At 43.9% G+C, this 17,804-nt stretch overlaps 1 protein-coding gene across 8 annotated transcripts in view; it reads right to left on the bottom strand.

Annotated features, from left to right (window-relative positions):
* The window catches only part of ZNF469 (zinc finger protein 469), a 281,476-nt gene that overhangs the window by 107,825 nt on the left and 155,847 nt on the right, over positions 1–17,804 (bottom strand). Inside the window, exon 1 of one of the 8 annotated variants that reach the window (XM_079988674.1) lies at positions 7,183–7,804. The exons of 6 other annotated variants lie outside the window; for them this stretch is intronic. The gene's annotated coding sequence lies outside the window, so the exon portion shown is untranslated. Of the gene's footprint in view, positions 1–7,182; positions 7,805–17,804 lie in introns of those variants that run through there. One more of the 8 variants, XM_079988675.1, reaches the window with a different exon arrangement.

Below are 17,804 nucleotides of genomic sequence, written 5' to 3'. Positions count from 1 at the left end.
TTGTGTCCTTAATTAATGAATCAACATAAACAGCAAACCAGCAGGAAGACAGACAACCAATGCAAGCAAGTCTGGGTGGTTAAGGAACAGCTTTGCTTGAAGTTATCAGGCTTTGAAGTGGATTTGGTGGTGGAGGAGCAGATAGCAGGATGGTATGGTATATGCAGAAATCAAAAACACAGATATGGTTAAAGGGGAAAGGACTACACTTCAGGAAGCACTTGTAAATGGGGATGAGGGAGGAAAGGCCTTGGAGCAGATCTCCCCATCAGAATCAACCTCACTTTAAAATTAGATGAGGCCTCCATCTTTGGGGTGGCAGGGAGGGAGAAGGGTGGCAGTGACCCACCGGCAGCATCTCCTGCACAGAGCCTCATCAAAGTGAGCATCACAATTTGGGGCCTCTTCACAGAGGCGCCTATAAAGTTGCCTTATCTCAAGTCAGACCCTTATCCATCTAGTTCCATACTGTCTATACTGAGAGGCAATGGCTCTCTCTGAAGTGTCAGAGAACAACCATTCCTAACCCTACCTGGAGATGCCAGGATTTGAACCTAGGACCTTCTGTGTGCAAAGCAGATGCTCTACCACTGAGCCAGACTCCCCACCCTCAATCAGATTGAGTTTTACTGAGTCTACTTCTGGACTCTCAACTTCTACAAGACACTTTGCTCTAGCTGTCCCTTGAAAACTACACTTGGAACAATTCCCTTGGATTCAGGATTTTTCCGAGAGCAGCTGTTAAAAGTCCTTTCTTTGCATGCATTCCTGGGCACATCCCCTATAGTGTTATATACCCAGGGGGAACTAACCAAAAAACGCTCCTGTTTATAATCCACAAGACATCCTTCTGTTTGTTATCCAAATCTGCAATTCATATTCAGTGGCCCAATCCTGTTCCTGATCATTCTGGGCTTCATTGGATTGTTAGAGTTGGCATTGTTAAGAGAAAAGGGAAAAATCCCACATCTGACTCAAGAATTTTACAAGAGAGAGAGAGAGAGAGAGAGAGAGAGAGAGAAGCAAATTAACTTCTTCTTACCCATGTTACTTGAAGCAGCTTGCAAAGAGAATGATCCTGGGAACTTTCATAGCACCAGGAATTCTGAATCTGCTAGGAGTATTTATGGATCCGATGCTTCAATCACTTTCTGCCAGCAAAGCAGAAAGATACTAGCTCATATTGAAGTGGTGCTGGGAGAAAGCGTGGAGTGTTCCTCTGCTTTCACAATCACAAATATTTTTATTTGCTTGAGGTTGTTGGTAACTGTTGCTTAGAGGAGGGCCAGGCACCATCCCCCAGACCTCTCTTTCCTCTATCAGCCCTAAGGCAAGCTGGTCAGATGTTCAGAATCCACAGTCAGTTTTACCCAGAGGCCATTCAAGATGCCAGGATGATACGAACTTGCATTCAGAGCCATTGTGAACCCTTTTATTTTCCGGGAAAGAGAGAGAGAGAGAGAGAGAGAGACTGATGGATGGACAGACAGAGAGAGCGAACCAGCTAACAACCAGAATAAAATGTCATTTCCTGGCAAATTTAATTCTGGATGGGAATGCAAATAGTCAATTACAACTGCACTGCATCTGAAATTATACTCTAGTTTGCATATAAAAACTCAGTCCTTAGAGAGGAGAGGCGCATTCCTGTTCTGAAAAACCTTCGCTGCTTCCTTAGAAACACAAGAGAGAATCACTGGATTCACCATGCCACAGTTTTGCAACTGGCACTTGAGAGGACTACATCTGCAGGGAAAGCCCAGAACCATGTTTGTCTACAGTGCCAAAGGTACAGATCTTGTGAAGGAAGATGGGCTGTTTGGTTACTTGCATACAAATATGGAGGTGGAGGTTGGAATATGGATTCTTTCTGATCCTCAGGTTGGCCTGAAAATCAAAGAGGATGAAACTTCCACTTGTAGAATCATGAACGTTAGGTGAACCGACTCTGTGTATATAGAGAAAACACAGAATTCTTATAGGACACTATTGGCATAATAAAAAATTCTGCAATGAGGCCTTCACATTACAAAAATATATGAAAACTGGCCGCATCCATCCCATCCCTCACCAGACAGGATCCATTCATGCATAGAAGTACACCAGATTCCTCCTAATTCCTCCTCATGAGATTGTCCCAAGAAAATAAATCTCATGAGTTATCTGTTAGGATGTTTGCCTCCACAAATCCACTGTATTTGTGGAGGGATAAGTGACCCTCCCACTTACCACAACCCTAGCAGATTTCTGCCAGGCTTCCCAGAAGGCCTGTGAAAGGCTTCCCCTTATGCGCAAAAGGGCCTGTTGCTTCAGCAGAGGTATAAAGTTCTATTGGCATTATTTCAACTTCAAGACATTGTGCTCTAGATAGAATGAACGCAAGGCAGGTGTGCCAAAAGCCACCGGAAGATCACAGCCTCCAGCTTCCTGACATAATTCATTGGGGGATATGCCTCCTCTCAAAGAGCTCAGCTCCCACCTTCCACTGCTGCTTCAACATCAAAACATAATGATGCATTTGTTTCCTCTCCAACAAGTCAACCGCTCTGTTGTTGCCTTGGCAGTTCTGCCATTTCATGTTGGCCACGAGCTTGACTTCACCCCGAAAATGAACCTGTGTTCTAAGGATGGCTGAATCTGTCAGTTTCAGTTTCTTTGTTTCTCATTTTTTCCGATTTTAAGTTCAGTTCTTCACATTCCCACAGCAGGGAATTTAGATTCTTTTTTAAAAAAATATTTTAGAAAAAAATCCTCATGGAAATTTGTCAGAATTTTACTGTGAATTTCCCTAAAAATTCACTTTCCTGAATTTTGCAACACAGTTCTCCAGCCAAGTAATGTGTACAGAAAGGCATACATTATGTTCAATGTGCATTAAGGTTCAATGTGCATAAAAATGCATATTAATGCATATTACTAATATATTAGTGAAAAGGACATACAGAAAACCATTATATTAAAAAAAAACTGCAAAAAATGTGCATTTTAGGCTCCATTCACACTACAATGCTTACAAATATTCATGAGGACATCCCCCCCCAAAAAAAAAAACAAATGCACAAACAGAGGTGGAGATGTAAAGAACTGAACTTAAAGCAACTGAGAGAAACTGAAATTGACAGATTAGCCCATCCCTATGCATGTCTCTATAAAGAAAGCCAGGCTGCATTTTGCTGGGCGTGGTGGTGGGGGAAACATGAACATTTGGGAGGGACCCTGCATTCATTCTCTGAAGGGGCCCTCTTGGGTCTCCCATCTACCTGAAATTAAGTAGGTGATGTCTGGAAAGAGACACTGTTCAGCAATAGCATCTCTTGCCCTATGGAATGCCCTCTTCAGGGAGGCTTCCTTGGCGCAACTGTGGTTTTATTCCAGGAAGGACATTTTTATTTGCCTATGCATTCCAGCATGTAATGGGAGTGGGTGTTAACACTGTTTTATCTGCTTTGTTTATTTTATTTTATTGCTGTCTCGATTGAACCACATCTGTTTTAATTGCAGTTTTACACACTGCTGTTTTATCACTGTTATGCCCTGCAGCCTAAAACATTTCTTAAATACATAAACTAGCATTTATATAGAAGGTTTCAGAGTTCTCAACACATTTCACACACATCATCGCAGTAATCTTCAAACTTGCCACTTCTGTTGGGCCAGTATCCCCATATTACAGAAAGGGAAGACTGAGGCTGGGAGAAAACAGCCTTGCTAAACCTAAATAGGCAGTTTTGGAACCAGGGCCTTCCCCAGAGAATGTAAACTTAACCGTGGCAATGTGATCACTCTCAACATCTGTTGCAGTGGGGAAATATCTGAATTTATTTGTGGTTGGTTTTCTTTATTTCATTTAAAAAGGCATACCCTGCTTTGGGACCATCTGGCTCCCAAAGCTCCTTACAAAAAAAAACAACAACAAAAAAAACAAAATCCATTTGTTGCTGTTGTTTTAAAAACTATTAAACTATTATTAAACAGGTCTGTAAAAAAGAACACCTTGTTTTCTGCCAGCTTTCGAATAAAAGGATAAAACCTACACAGTGGGTGCAAACATCCATAAAAACAAACTTTAAGTTAATAAAAATGGCTACAGAAGGATAATAATAACAGAGCAAAATAACAATGGCAAACTAAGCAGCCATGAAAACCGCAATAGCTTTGGAACGCTCCTGTGAGATTCTGATGCACGGACAGAGTGCTCGTCTAGTTCTCTCCTAGGCAAAGAAATTCCTCATCTACAACACAGTACGAGAAATCTCCACAGTGCACATGGAGAGATTTGACGTGATCTGTAAAAGGTAATATGGCAACTGCCCCATGTGTGATGCTCCACGCATGCTAGAGCATTTTGACTTGTGAATCAAGTCAACTCTCTGAAATAGATCGGACAAATCTTACATGGGAGATTCTTGAATGTGGGTTGGAGCAAATGCTGGTCCTACTCAGAGTTAGATCCACTGAAATTAATAGACATGGCTAATCATTAGTTTCACTGAGTCTATTCTGTGTAGAGGTTAGTTGGATATGGCCCTGTGGCTATTTTGACCTTGTGAATTAATTAACAGCAGTTGTTACTGAGCAAAATCTGCTAGGTTCCGAACTGGCGGCATTTCCCCCGGCAGAATTTTAGAAGCTTACCCTGGATCAGATTTCACAGGTTAAAACTCTGCCATAAGCAAGACTTATAACCAAAACTCTCCTTGTCAAAAGCCCCCATAACCCTCATTCCTAAATATTACTTTTATTGAGTGTCTGGATGAAGAAGACCCCCAAAAGTCCATCCTCCCGCCTTATAAACAGAAATTTGCTTAAAGTCATCTGGCACGGTTCGCTTTTGCTCTGAGGACAGAAGCCATCAAACCTTCCTCACCACAATGAAAAGTTTGGAACATCCAATGCTAGTTCCTGCTCAGAGTAGAACCACACTGAAGTTGATGGATACAACTAACTTAAATCCAATCATTTCAGTAGGTTTGCTCTGAGTAGGGCTTAGCTGGATACAACTCTTTGTGCAAATTTCACTTTTTAGGATCTGTATGCAGCGTAAAACCCCACAATCGAACTCGGACTGATGTTTGGTAGCTAGCAATAGCATTTTGGATGGGAGCTTTCTAATGTGGCAATGAGGGCAGCCCACACAGGAGGGAGCTGGGCAGCAGGTAGAGCTACTCCTACAGGAACTGCACGGTAATGATTTGGAGGTGTCCAAAGGTGCAGTTTAGGTGGGGATGAAAAGAGACATCCTGATGGATTGCAATCTAGCGTATGGATCAGAGGCAGCTTCCGGGTTCAAAGAAACTGAACCCAGACAAAAGCTTATGATGGAACAAATGTGGTAGTCTTGAAGTGCTGTAAGGCTCTTAATAATACTTCCAAATGGTCACTATTTGGAGCTGGGATTCAATCACATACTGGAAAATTCAGGTTGCAGAATTATGGTTGATTGGGAAGTCTTCCACAATGGAACCCACTTTCCCCAAATGTGGCTGTTTTTGTTGTTGTTTGTTTTGCAATAAGGAAAGTGACAGAAAAAGGCCTCGGGAAATGTGCAATAATACAATGTCATCTATGCTTCCCACCAAAAAAAAGAGTGAATGCTCATTAAATAGTCAATATCACTTAATCTCCATGCATTGTCTCCCCACTGGACCGTGCGTCAAATCCTGCTGCCATAGGAATGGCAAGTAACTTCCATTTTTTAATAGAAAAATATTAATCCCAGTCACGACCTCCAAAATCCCTCCTAAGTAACTGGCAATGCTACATTATTAAAAGTTTATATTTGAAATGCCTTTACTAGCAACAACACATCAGATATAGCCTCATCAATTGCAGGTGGTGGAGTCTGATTTTCTCTCTCTTCAAAGCAAACAAAAGTTTCCATAGCGTGTTTAGACCCTGCAATTGAGTAACACTTTTATTAAAAACAAAAGTTTCCCTGTATACAAAAATCAGATATCAGCTCATAACTCTTACAAGCACATGTTCTTTTTAAGGAATGTTAATATCTAAACACTGTCTGCCCAATGCACCATCACAAACTGTTTGGAAATAAAATTATTTGTATGCTTTATGGCAACTATAAGAAAATAGCCTGTTTGATACGATCTATAAAAAGCAAAATAGTTTGTTTGTTTTTGTAAGTGTTTAACAATTTGTTATTTTGAATAGCAATATTGCAAATGGTTTCCTAAAATATATTCACTTGCTGCCCTGAAGAGATGCTAGCTTGATTTCAAAAGGGGTTGTTTTTCTTTTTTCCTAAGCACTGACAAGCAATGGGAACCTCGAAAAATAATAAAACAAGGAATTTTAATAAATAAATTCAAAATGCTCAGGGTTCCCCAAAGGGTTAATGCAAGCTAATTGAAAAGCGGAATCCTTGGCAGCCGTCCAGGCCACAGTTACACATGCCTGGTGAACTTAAGCATATCCATTTAATTGACACATAGGTGTGGGTTAAATGGCACACTTCTTGTTGGTACATTTTTGCTTCACAAGCTTAAGCGTCAGAAAATGCATGCCTGCAGAAAGGGAATGTCTAGTGAGGTACGGTAATCTAGGAAATGAAAAGTGCTGCAGAGTTTTCTTTGAAAGCATCTGTGCTCTGCTGGCTTTAGCACGCAGACAGTGGGCTGGATCCAGACACAGTCAGCTGAACTTAAAGCCCCGTTGAAACCCATGGGGCAAAAGTTAGCTGCAACTCAAGTCTCCTTGATTTCAGTAGGAACTAAGTGCAACTAAATTGGCCTGCACCCATCGAGCCCAATCCGTCCATCAATAGCTTCTCCTGCTCGTGGGAATGAATGGCACCCCTGCTGTGCTCTAGCCCACTAATTGCAACAGAGCTTGCAGAGGAGAAGGTCCCTGAGGGATTGGCTCCCTTGACTTGAATGAAAACATTTTCTTTGGCTTTTAACCCCTGAACTGAACTATTAACCCTGCAGCACTTTTTAAGAAAGGAAGGGGGGAGGGGGGAGAAAACGGGAAGAGAGAAGTGATTTTACAGTTCTCCATTTCATGCATGCAGTGCACATTAACAGGAAAGTCTATTTAAAAAAACAAAACCTCAGACGGGATACAGATGCTTATTTCCGAGGACCTGTTAAATTCCTGGTATTTATTCCCAAGAGGTAACACAAGCTAATTTCCAAATCTGCAACATACAAACCAGATTTTAATTACCTTTCTGGTCTATTTCCTTGATGCGCTCCCTTCTGAAGTACAGAGTGGGGATTCCCCCCTGACTGTCTGGCATGGGAGTTAATTGCCCTACCTGCTGAGGCTTAGCGGATAACATCAGTGAGCGGTGCTCCTTCACCCGGTGTTGCCTTACAGAACCCACGGGGCTTCTTTTGCAGCAGGGGTAGATTTCCAGGTGCACAGCTTATGGGGAGCCTTACCGCTTGCAGATTTTTACTTTTTTATTTTAAAAAATATACAAAAACATTTGGAGCAGCAAGCGCTCACCCCAGGCCGTTCCACAATCCACCCAGCAGCGGTGAGGAGCTCTTCCTTCCAAAACAATGCTCCCACTTCCCTCTGTTTTGCAGACCCACGTTCTCCCTTTTGCCTGGTGCTATTCCCTCCCTGCGGCAGCCTTCAGGACTGGGGGAAAGCACTCAGATTCCGGAGAGAGAGAGATCACTGGGTTAAAAAGCACCGGAGTCCAGGTTTCCGAGAAGGCAGGGAGTCTCTCCCCATGGCAGGCTCCTGCCCATCGCTCTTCTGCAGGGCAGCCCACCTGCAGCCATCCTTCCACAGGTCCTACAGTGTGACCGTCGTCCTCGTCCTCAGAGGAAGAGGCATGAAAAAGCCTCTCTGGTGTCTGCTGATGACTTCACCTCATTAGCATGCTTCTGATAGTTCCCTCAGACTGTCTTTTCTGCTTTCTTTTTTCAAACTGACTTTAAGACTCTCTGCTAATCAAAATTCTTAACCATTTCCTCACTCTGAGAGGAGAGGCAAAATTCCAGTGAGGTGAGCAGAAGGGAGCATTGGGTGAAGGTGGGGAGAAGAACACAAGAGTGAAAGCTCAAGCTCCAGCACATGGGCCAAGAGCAATAAATTCTATCAATGTCCATGGCTCATCGCCTGGAAACATATTCCTAACCCAAAGGTGGCTGAAATGAGACAGGGGCAGACTGGTGCTAGACTATGTTCTGGGGCCTTGCGTCGTAACTCTTTGACCCGTGCAGTCTCTTACTGCATTTCTAGCACGGAGATGCCAAAATCAGTCCCTTCCCGGCAGGCCGATCAGGCTTTTGAATGTTCATAGCCAGCCGTGCTGCCACTGAAAACCAGTCGTGAAGGTAGAACATAGACATTGTGACAAGTACCCATTGACAGCCTTATCATCCATTCTATAGTAGCCTTGCCACTAATCCAGCTCTTGCTGGTGGGGTTCCCCCAAATTCAAGGAGGGACTATGTCAAAGTAACTTTGAACACAGAAGTTCTTAGGTTCAATTACCAACATCTCAGGCAGGGCTGGGAAAGACACCACCACCACCCTGCTTGAAACCCTGGCAGGTCTAGCCCAAAACATTTTGCTACTCTGGGGTGAAGGACAAGATCATTCCATGTGCAGAAGCCAACTGGGCTGGTAGTTCAATCTCAGTCCAATACCCAAAGGCAGCAGGACAGATAATGTGGCACACACAGTCCTGCCCTCAAACAGACGGGTACAGCCAAAGTGCTCAGGAGAAACAGCCGGGAGGTCACCACTCCCAGTTGGTGTCACCTGAGGCAGTCACCTCACTCTGTCTAAAGGAAGGACTGGCCCTGATCCCAGGAAAAGCCTTGCTAGATGGAACAATGGTCTGGCTCTGTTCCCAGCCCACTGCCCACAGCTCCAGCTGACAGGTAATAGTCTGAATGCCTCTGGATACCCCACTCATCCTGACTTGACATGTCACTTGTCAACACAGAGGGTTTCCTGACTTCCAAAGGAGCAATTTCTAATGAGATGACACATCCCATGAGAGGCCAGAGGAAACTTCTGAATATTTTAATCAACCCTGGAGAGAGGAATCAATTGAAGAATGATAGAATGGAAAAGATTTTGGGTCCTGCATAAATACAGATCCCTCTTCCCTATTTCAGGCTGTCTTTGTCCACCTATGGAAACCAGCTCTCCTTATGCTTTAGGAAGTAGAATTCAGGAAAATTACAGGATATCCCACCATTGCATCAGCAAAGTGCTCTTTAAACAGATGCTGCTGTGGATTCTGCCCCCCGCCCACCCACATGGCTGTAACATTCAAAGCTTGGAACTGAAAGGCCATGACCAATGTTGCACTCACAAGAGGGCCTTCTTGTTGGTGGCTCTCCATTTGTGGAATGCCCTCCTTGGCGAAGTGTGTCTGCCTCCCTTGTTATTAACATTCAGGAAGAATTTAAAAACATTCCTGTTCACCCAGGCATTTGATGGCTGAAACATACCGCTGCTGATAACCTGCAAATTATTAGCTGCGAGAGAGACTGTTTTAAAATGTTTTGAGATGCCCTTTGATGTTTTAAAAAGTTTTAAATGTGTTTTCATTTTATGTTTAATTATTTTGCTACTTTTGTTTGCTAAGCTCCTTTGGAAAGGAAGGGTGGAATAGAAATTTAATCAAGAATAAATCAATAGAATCATGCATCATTAACATGAAAGTGTTGCCCATCCCAGTGTCGGGAGGGGGGGCAATGATCCAATGCTGTGCAGTTGCAGACATTCAAACGTGACAGCCATGCCACAGCATCAAGGCCATGTGTCACACCACATGGCTGCAACAGTTAAAATGTCCTTGAATGTGATCCAAGACGGCACTCAGCACTCCAGCTTTTAAATTGTGTGTAAACAGTACAGATGTATGGAATGCCCTCTTGAAACATCCCCTCCAGGAGTATCACATGTTGTTCGCTTTTATTTGCATCATGTGGATTAGATACATTTTGATTTCTCCCCCACCTGGTTAGAGAACAGTGGTCAAATCACGTTTTCCACAAGTTGCAATTTCTAGCTCTAAATCTGATTCAACATCCCCCTAATCTTTTTTCTTTTCTTTTTTAAGAACACTCAGCAGCTATGAAAGGTCAACAAAAAGGGGTAAACAAAAAGGACCAGGCCTTGCGAAGAAACACAGATGGCAAACTCTATCCCTATGTCCAGTGGCAGAGCTTCATGCTCTGGCACCAGGGGCGCACAGAGTAGGCAGGGGCAGGGCTGGCACACATCCTGGGGGCGGGGGCACACCCCCGCGGGGCGCCCAGCGCAGGCGGGGGGCAGCTGCGATGGCACACAGCTGGGATTGCGCTGCCGGGGGTGGTACGCTCCCCCCGCACTCCTCTTCCTCCGCCAGTGCCTAAATCCTCTCTAGCAACCCTGTTACAGAACATTAATATGGCAACTTCTAGAAAGAAGTGGGAGAATATTTCAGTCAGGGGCACTCTGTTGCTGACCCAAATGACACCAAAAGAACTTTGGCAGGAGATGCCAATTTAAACTTCTGAAGAGCAATTTATCACTAAATTTGATTATATTTGTTTGAAGGTTAATCAGGACTAGGGGTTCTGAGCTAAAAAAAAAAAAACCCTCCCAAAAAAACCTTCACCCTATTTACAGACAGAGGAGGAGATTTGGCCAAATATTCATCAACGGAAGGTAGAATTCTCTAACAATCAGGGATATGGCAAATATATATATATAAATTCCATTCAGAAAATTCCATTCTGATAAATTTTGGCTCAGTTAACACTGAACGAAACAATATACTCAGTTCACACTGGAAGGTGAAGGAAGCAGTGGGTTAAAGGAGGGCTGGAAGGCGACTGGAAGATTCCTTCAACAGTATTAAATAATATTAATATTAATATTAATCAATAATTAAATTAATAATTAAATTTTAATTAGTAATTATAATAATTATAATAAATCTCCCTTTGAGTTTCTTCCAGCTCTAAATCAGTGTGATCAACTTACAACCGTCACATACTGCCAGTATGACTCAAAAGCACCACACAACTGGCATGTGTGTGTGTGTGCTCATATGCACCCTCTTCCACACATGTGGCACTGGGCAATCTGCCCAGAACTATCACAGCTTTGGGCCAACACCATCAACCCTGGAAGCATTAATGTCACCCGATTAGCATTACAACAAAAACACAGTCCCTCCCACACTCTTATTCAATTAGCACCCCTCCGCTACAAATGCTACAAAAAAAGCTACCCAAAACAAAACAAAAACTGGCCCCCGGAAGCTTTGAAACCTAATCAAGGCCTCATGTGCAGGAGCGGTGAGAGCGCATAAAGGCGCAATGGTGAGAAGAACAGCTGCGGGACCCGGCAATACTGGAGGCCGTGTTCGGACGGAACAGGAATGACCTCAGGGAAGCGAGGCTCTCTTGGACATCCATTTCACTGCACAGGAGATGACCCACATATTTGACAACTGATTCACAGCCTCAGCTGTGCGCTGAGATGCTCTGAGAGGCTGAGAGGAATCCAAGGTTAGGGAGATGTGGGGCTCCCTCTGGAATGGAAACCTGGAGTGTCTAAAGTGTTTCACTCCTAACGCATGGATCGTTCCCACCCCCCTGCCCCCCACCTCAGGCTTGCTGAGGATTTCTCTGGCAGGAAATGAAGCCTGTGTTAAACTACAGGCCTGATGTGTAGGAAACCTCACCTGCAGAGTTCACAAGCATTCCTTTTACTTCCTCCCCTGGCAGCATAAGCGTGACATAGTTTAACAGATGACACTTTCACTGTCATGGTCATGCTACACTGGCAAACACTCTGCCTGTTGAATTTCTATCCTTTGCACAGGTGCTAAAAAAACATAAAGTCTGATGAAATGACTCATAAGACTACTGAATTCTGTTTTACATATTCATGCACTTGAATCATCTGAATTCTTATTTTGATGTTGCTATTTTATTGGTTCTAAGTTCTACTTTCACTTTTACTGGTATCATTGCTCCTATATTGTACACCATTTGGAGATTTTTAAAAAATATATTAAGTGGTGTATGAATGTTTTCAAATAATTGAAATCTAAATAAATAAATAAGTGGCAAGCTTAAGATTTGGAAGTAGTAGTTGTTACTGTTATCTCTTATAATATTACCTATTATTATCTATTGGGTTTATATCTCAACTTTTTCTCCAGTTAGCTCAAGGTGGCATACATGGTTCATTTAATCCTCACAACAATCCTGTGAGGTAGGTCATGATTTGGGGGCAAAACCATCCAGGTATTTTCCCCACTAGGATGACAGGTTGGAGGCAACAGAGGGGAAGGAGGTCTGTAGTACCGCACTGGAGATTCAAGACAGATCAAAGATGTGCGAACCAGCGCTATGGCACCCTGACTGTGCCGCTGTCATCTACGGTAAGCTCACGGTACAGAATGACCCACCCAAACAATCCACTCTTACTACAGGACCCCATTCCTGGTTCCTGAGGAACAATACATTTTTGGGATTCCCAGCCTTCATCTTTCTACCACTTTGTGTATACAGTGGTACCTCGGGTTAAGCACCACTTTAGCTAATGGGGCCTCCCGCTGCCACTGTGCCGCCGGAGCACGATTTCTGTTCTCATCCTGAAACAAAGTTCTTAACTCGAGGTACTATTTCTGGGTTAGCGGAGTCTGTAACCTGAAGCGTATGTAACCCGAGGTACCACTGTACTCTATGCAAAAAACACAATGCTGATTCTGTTAACCAGAAATCTTAATTTTTCAGCCTCTATAACATGTGCAAACATGCATAAAATTAATTTTGGCTTCTGCTAGCCATGGGAAAGAAGAAACTTAGTGCAGGGAAGGAACATAGCTCAAAGGTAGAGCACTCGTGCTTTGAATCGAACCATCGCTTTTCTGACTGGGACTGATGTTGAACTACAGCCCAAAACACCAAGTTGTACACAAAACTGAGTTAGATGCACTAATATGCTCCATAAAGGAAGGTACACTGTGCCATCTCCTGATCACCATGAACACTGCTCAGTACTCCCCTTTTTCATTCTCATTTCTGGTTTCAATGCATCAAATAAGAGTATAAGAAGAGCTCTCAATCTGGATTGGGCCAATGGCCCATTTGGTCCAGCATCCTATTCTCAAAGTGACCAACCAGACACCTATGGGAAGCTCCAAAGCAGATCCTGAGTGCAACAGCACTCTCCCTTTCGGCCCCCAAAGTTCAATTATTATATAGAGGCATTGCACAGCAGATACATGATGACTGTGACCCTGGGAGCCAGAAGGCATCGCACATACTTTCAGGTTTATATTTGAAGGCATAAAAAAGGATGGAATATGAATCAGCAACTGGAGTTCCTTACACCAAATCCAGCCCCGACTGCCTCCCCCCACCAGCTGCAAACCAAGAAGTAAAAGAAAGAGTGTGGATGCATAATCTACCGCAACAAGGTATGAAAAGGGGGGGGGGCGACGGGATTAGAGGCCATGTTCAAAGCAGGCTTCTAGCCCATCCTGCTGCTCATCAGGGACTAGAAACTTGAAGTTTCTTTCTTTTCTTTATTTGAAGCTGAAATGTTTGGGGTGCTGGATTCTGTGCCCAGGATTACATTCTGCACTGGCAGAACACTCAGCCCAACAGACCCTTCATCTCAAATATTTTGCCTTTCTTTTGAAGATGGAGCCATGGGCTGGCTCTGTTGTCCATAGCAGTCTGCCCGTGCAGGTCACATATTTTACAGAGTGTGTCAGCGAGGACATCTTTCCCTCACACCCGGGTTTCTCAGCAGGTTGCCGCAAGAGTTCTCTTGCAAGTTTTCCAGCTGCATTTCATGGACGCCAGCCCAAACATCCTGGGGTGCAGCGAAGCCTCCTCAGTTCCCAAGAAATCCAGTGCAGTTGAAGGACCTGTCAGCTTCACACCTGGTGTAAGTGTAGCCCTGGTATGTAAAGGAGGGGGGAAACCATTCCAGCATGCAGCCAGCTCTTAAGGGAGTATTCTGCATGCCTGCAGGATTATCACACAAGGGTGGGGTTTGGTATTCTGTCCATAATCCAGCATTTTGGGGTGGACAAAGAGACAAGGAGCTGTCAGGAAAGAGCCCAGGGCTGTCCAGTCTGACCCATAGGAGGATGCAATATAAATAGGCTTAGGGCTCATCCACACTTCTGCTTATCCCATGCCTAGAAAGCAGGGGTTCGAGCAGTTTTCCCTTGCCCCACTCCATTCCCAGGGGAAACCCACTTTTCAGTGCTAAATCGGAGCAAATGTCAATCTGGAGATAACTCAAATTGCCTTTTGCTCTATTGAGAGCTAAAGAGCAAAGGAAGTATGGATAAGCCCTTGCTTTGAACTAGGCTTAGCTATGGGATGGGGCCCACATTCCTAACTAGGGACTAGAAGCTTGATGATTTTTGTGGTTTTTGTGTGCGTGCGTTTAAAAAAGATGGCCAAACCTCTTCCTTTTTTTGCAGGGAGAAGCAACTCCAAAGAGCTCTCCTGGGTTTCAGGCAGCTGCAGTGTGTGTCTTTTTGATTCCTACGTGGAAGCACCAGGGATTGAACCCGGGACCCTTTGGCAAGCAAAGCAGATGCCTTACAACTGAATTGCAGTTCTTTCCTATGCAGTGCTACAAAGAAAGTCACAGTTACCTACTTTGAGACCCCCCTCAACCCCCCCAAACTATTGTATAACTTCAAAAGTACTACGAAAACATAATGATCTGGGCAGACACTTAACAACAGTTTCAGAACCTCCAAGTGTCCCTATTTTCCAGGGACAGTTCTGGATTTACAGAAGCTATCCCACTTTTTGATTTGTTCCCAAAATGTCCCATTTTGCCTTAACATCCCTATTTTCATCAGAGAAATATTGGACGGTATGGTAGGATGTCCCTATTTCATTGGAGAAATGTTAGAGGGTATGGAGTTATATGACCCCTGAGCCATCTGAAGGCAGTCCTGTTTAGGGAGGATTTTGAATTTTTAATGTTTTTATATATGTTGGAAGCCACCCAGCCAGATTGGGGGGGGGGTATTATTATTACAGTATTATTGAATAGGACGCCATGTTAGAGGGTATGCAGTTTTACTATAGGAAATGCAGCAATATAATATATTTCTCTTTACTGCACTCACATTTTATTGATGATATCTGAATGACTGGGGTTTATTAATTATGACTAACCCAAGTGCCTTTAGCAGAAAAAGGAGTGAGCTATTTGTTTTTTAATAAAACAAAACAAAACGCAGCAGTCACGAAGCCAGTAAGTATAGGAGAAGGAAAAAGCCACAGAGAATCACTAGCCTAATCGCTTTGTTTATTGACCAGCATGAGTACAACACAACCATTGCATCATTCAAGAATTGGGTGGCACTGCTCAGCCTCCTCCTATTCCTGATGGGAAGGAAATGGCCTTGAAGCTCGTGATGCCTAGGATCAGAAGAAGAGCCCTACAGCAGCATCAGGCCAAAGGAGGCCTCTCTAGTCTTCCATCCTGTTACCACAGTGGCCAGCCAGATGCCTCCTCTGGAAAGCCCACAAGCAGCACTTGAACACAACTGCAGCAGCTCCCTCCAGGGGTGATTCACAGCAACTGGCATTCAGGTGCTGCTCCTCAGCTGGAGCCGACAGTTCGGTTTCCTTCGCCCTGTCTCCTGCTTCCAGCCAATCTTGCATAACTTGTGAAAGCAGAAGGAAGGCAAATCAAGAATGGAAACAGCCCTGAGCTAACCATCAAATCTGCATCACCACAACAAATCTGCAGCAACAGAGTGGGTATCTCTGGGATAATTACGATGGCAGGTATTTCACCAACAACGCACTCTGGAGAATGACCACTTGCCCCAAAAGCAAACACAGCCAGCCCAGTTAACCACAAAGACTATGGATTGCATGCGATGCTATTGCTACTCAAAGTAAACAATGCCCCTGACTAACATAGGCCCATTAATTTCAGTGGGTCTGCTTGAGTACAACTCAAGCCACATCATACATGTAAAACACTACGCTACCCCTTTAAAGTCATCCCCCAAAGAATTATGGGAGCTGCATTTTCTAAAGGGTGCTGAGAGTTGTTGGGAGACCCCCATTCCCCTCTCAGAGCTACAATCCCCAGAGTTCCCTGTGAAGAGGGATCAATTGTTAAACCACTCTGGGAACTGTTGCTTTCTGAAAGGAATAGGGGGTCTCCTAACACCTCTCAATACCCATAACAAACCACATAATTGTTTGGAGGAAACCAGGACTGTTTAAAGTGGGCTTGTAGTGCTTTAAATGTATGGTGTGAATGGGGCAGTAGGTAGGTGCTACCTCTATCTTTGAGAAAATACAGAAAGTGGTGGAGTCAGTGGAATATGATGAGTTGGTCAAGGTAGCTCCCTCCCTCACACCTCTCCACTTTTTGTCCTTGCAGAACCCAGCAGACAAATCTTCTCTTCCTTCCTTCACTTGCAACAAAGGCAACTTTAGAATAAATACACAGGAGAGAGCCAGGCCAACACATTCTTTTTTAAAGACTACAAAAGACTTGGTGGTGTTAGGGGGATGTGAGTGAAAACATGGTATCCACAAAACAGTGCTTGCAAATAAACCATGCTGTATCAGGCAAGAGCGTGCCGGACATGCAGGCAGACTAACAGACTGTCCAAACCTCATAGTGGCTGCATACACACCATACATTGAAGCTGGGCTTTTTTCAGCTGGAACTCACTGGAACTCAGTTCTGGCACTTCTCAGGTGGGCACCATTGCTATTCTAAGAGAATGAGGAAGGCGTACATGATGAGTTCCGGCACCTCTTTATCTAGAAAAATAGCACTGCATTTAAGGCACCTTTAAGGCACCTCACTTCCCCCCAAGAATCATGGAAACTGTAATTTGTGATGAGAACTGTAGTTCTGGGAGGGTAAACAACAGTTTCCTCAAATCTTTGGATGTATGGTGTGTAGTGTGCAGCCAGTTTGTTGCCCAATGACAGCCTGCAACATGGGACCCACCTTCTCATATTTACTGTTGAGTTATACTTAATAGAACATTATTAATCCTAAAATGACAATTCACCGAGCAACAGACATAGTGTTGGCTTAGCATTGCTACTAAATGAAAATTGGTTATTTTTACATTTGTTCATAGCTGAAAGACTGAGAAACTACTGAAAACCAGTAGTTTTTGTTTTTTTAAATGATGGCAAGCACTGCACAGCCAAGCTACCCAGAGCAGTAGACACTTCTGGGAGAAATCTAGAAAACCAAAGAAACAGACTAGAAAGTGAACAGAATGTCCCTGCTCCACAGAGAGCTTCCTTGCATACAGCTGGCCAAAAATATCTTTCTTACTGAAAAATGCTCTTGCCTCTCTCCTGCCACTTTGCAGCACTCATGGAAATTGATCAAATGTGTGTGTCATCAGGAGAAGGCATTTTATCCAGGCACCGCATGTAAGTGCTCCTTTAGTTTGGTCAGCCTTAGCTGGAGTCTAATATGGCAGCAACAGCTTTGCCACAACTCGCCTGGGATGACCTCATGATCCACCTGAGGGCCCCAACCTATTGGATGAAGGCAACCCAAACATAATGTGAGGCTTAGCTCACTTGCTGGAGTCTGTTGTGGGTGAGGGGACAGAAACAGCTTTCTGCTGTGCACCCATCCACTCTGTCTCTCTGGACTGGGTTGCATCCTGGTTGCAAATTGTTTTAACTGATTTCAATATTGTATTATGATATCATTGTAACCCACCATGGGACCCTATGGTGAAGGGTGTGACAATGACAGGTTTACCTGTTCCAGTGCAAGGGTGGCACATTTAGTTTTGATGTGGATATTCCTTACCAGGAAGTGGCCAG

Source organism: Podarcis cretensis (assembly GCF_951804945.1).
Source record: "Podarcis cretensis genome assembly, chromosome: 8".
In the NCBI taxonomy this organism is placed as follows: domain Eukaryota; kingdom Metazoa; phylum Chordata; class Lepidosauria; order Squamata; family Lacertidae; genus Podarcis; species Podarcis cretensis.
Note: the sequence above shows the minus strand (reverse complement) of the source record. Positions and strands in the feature narration are given on the sequence as shown.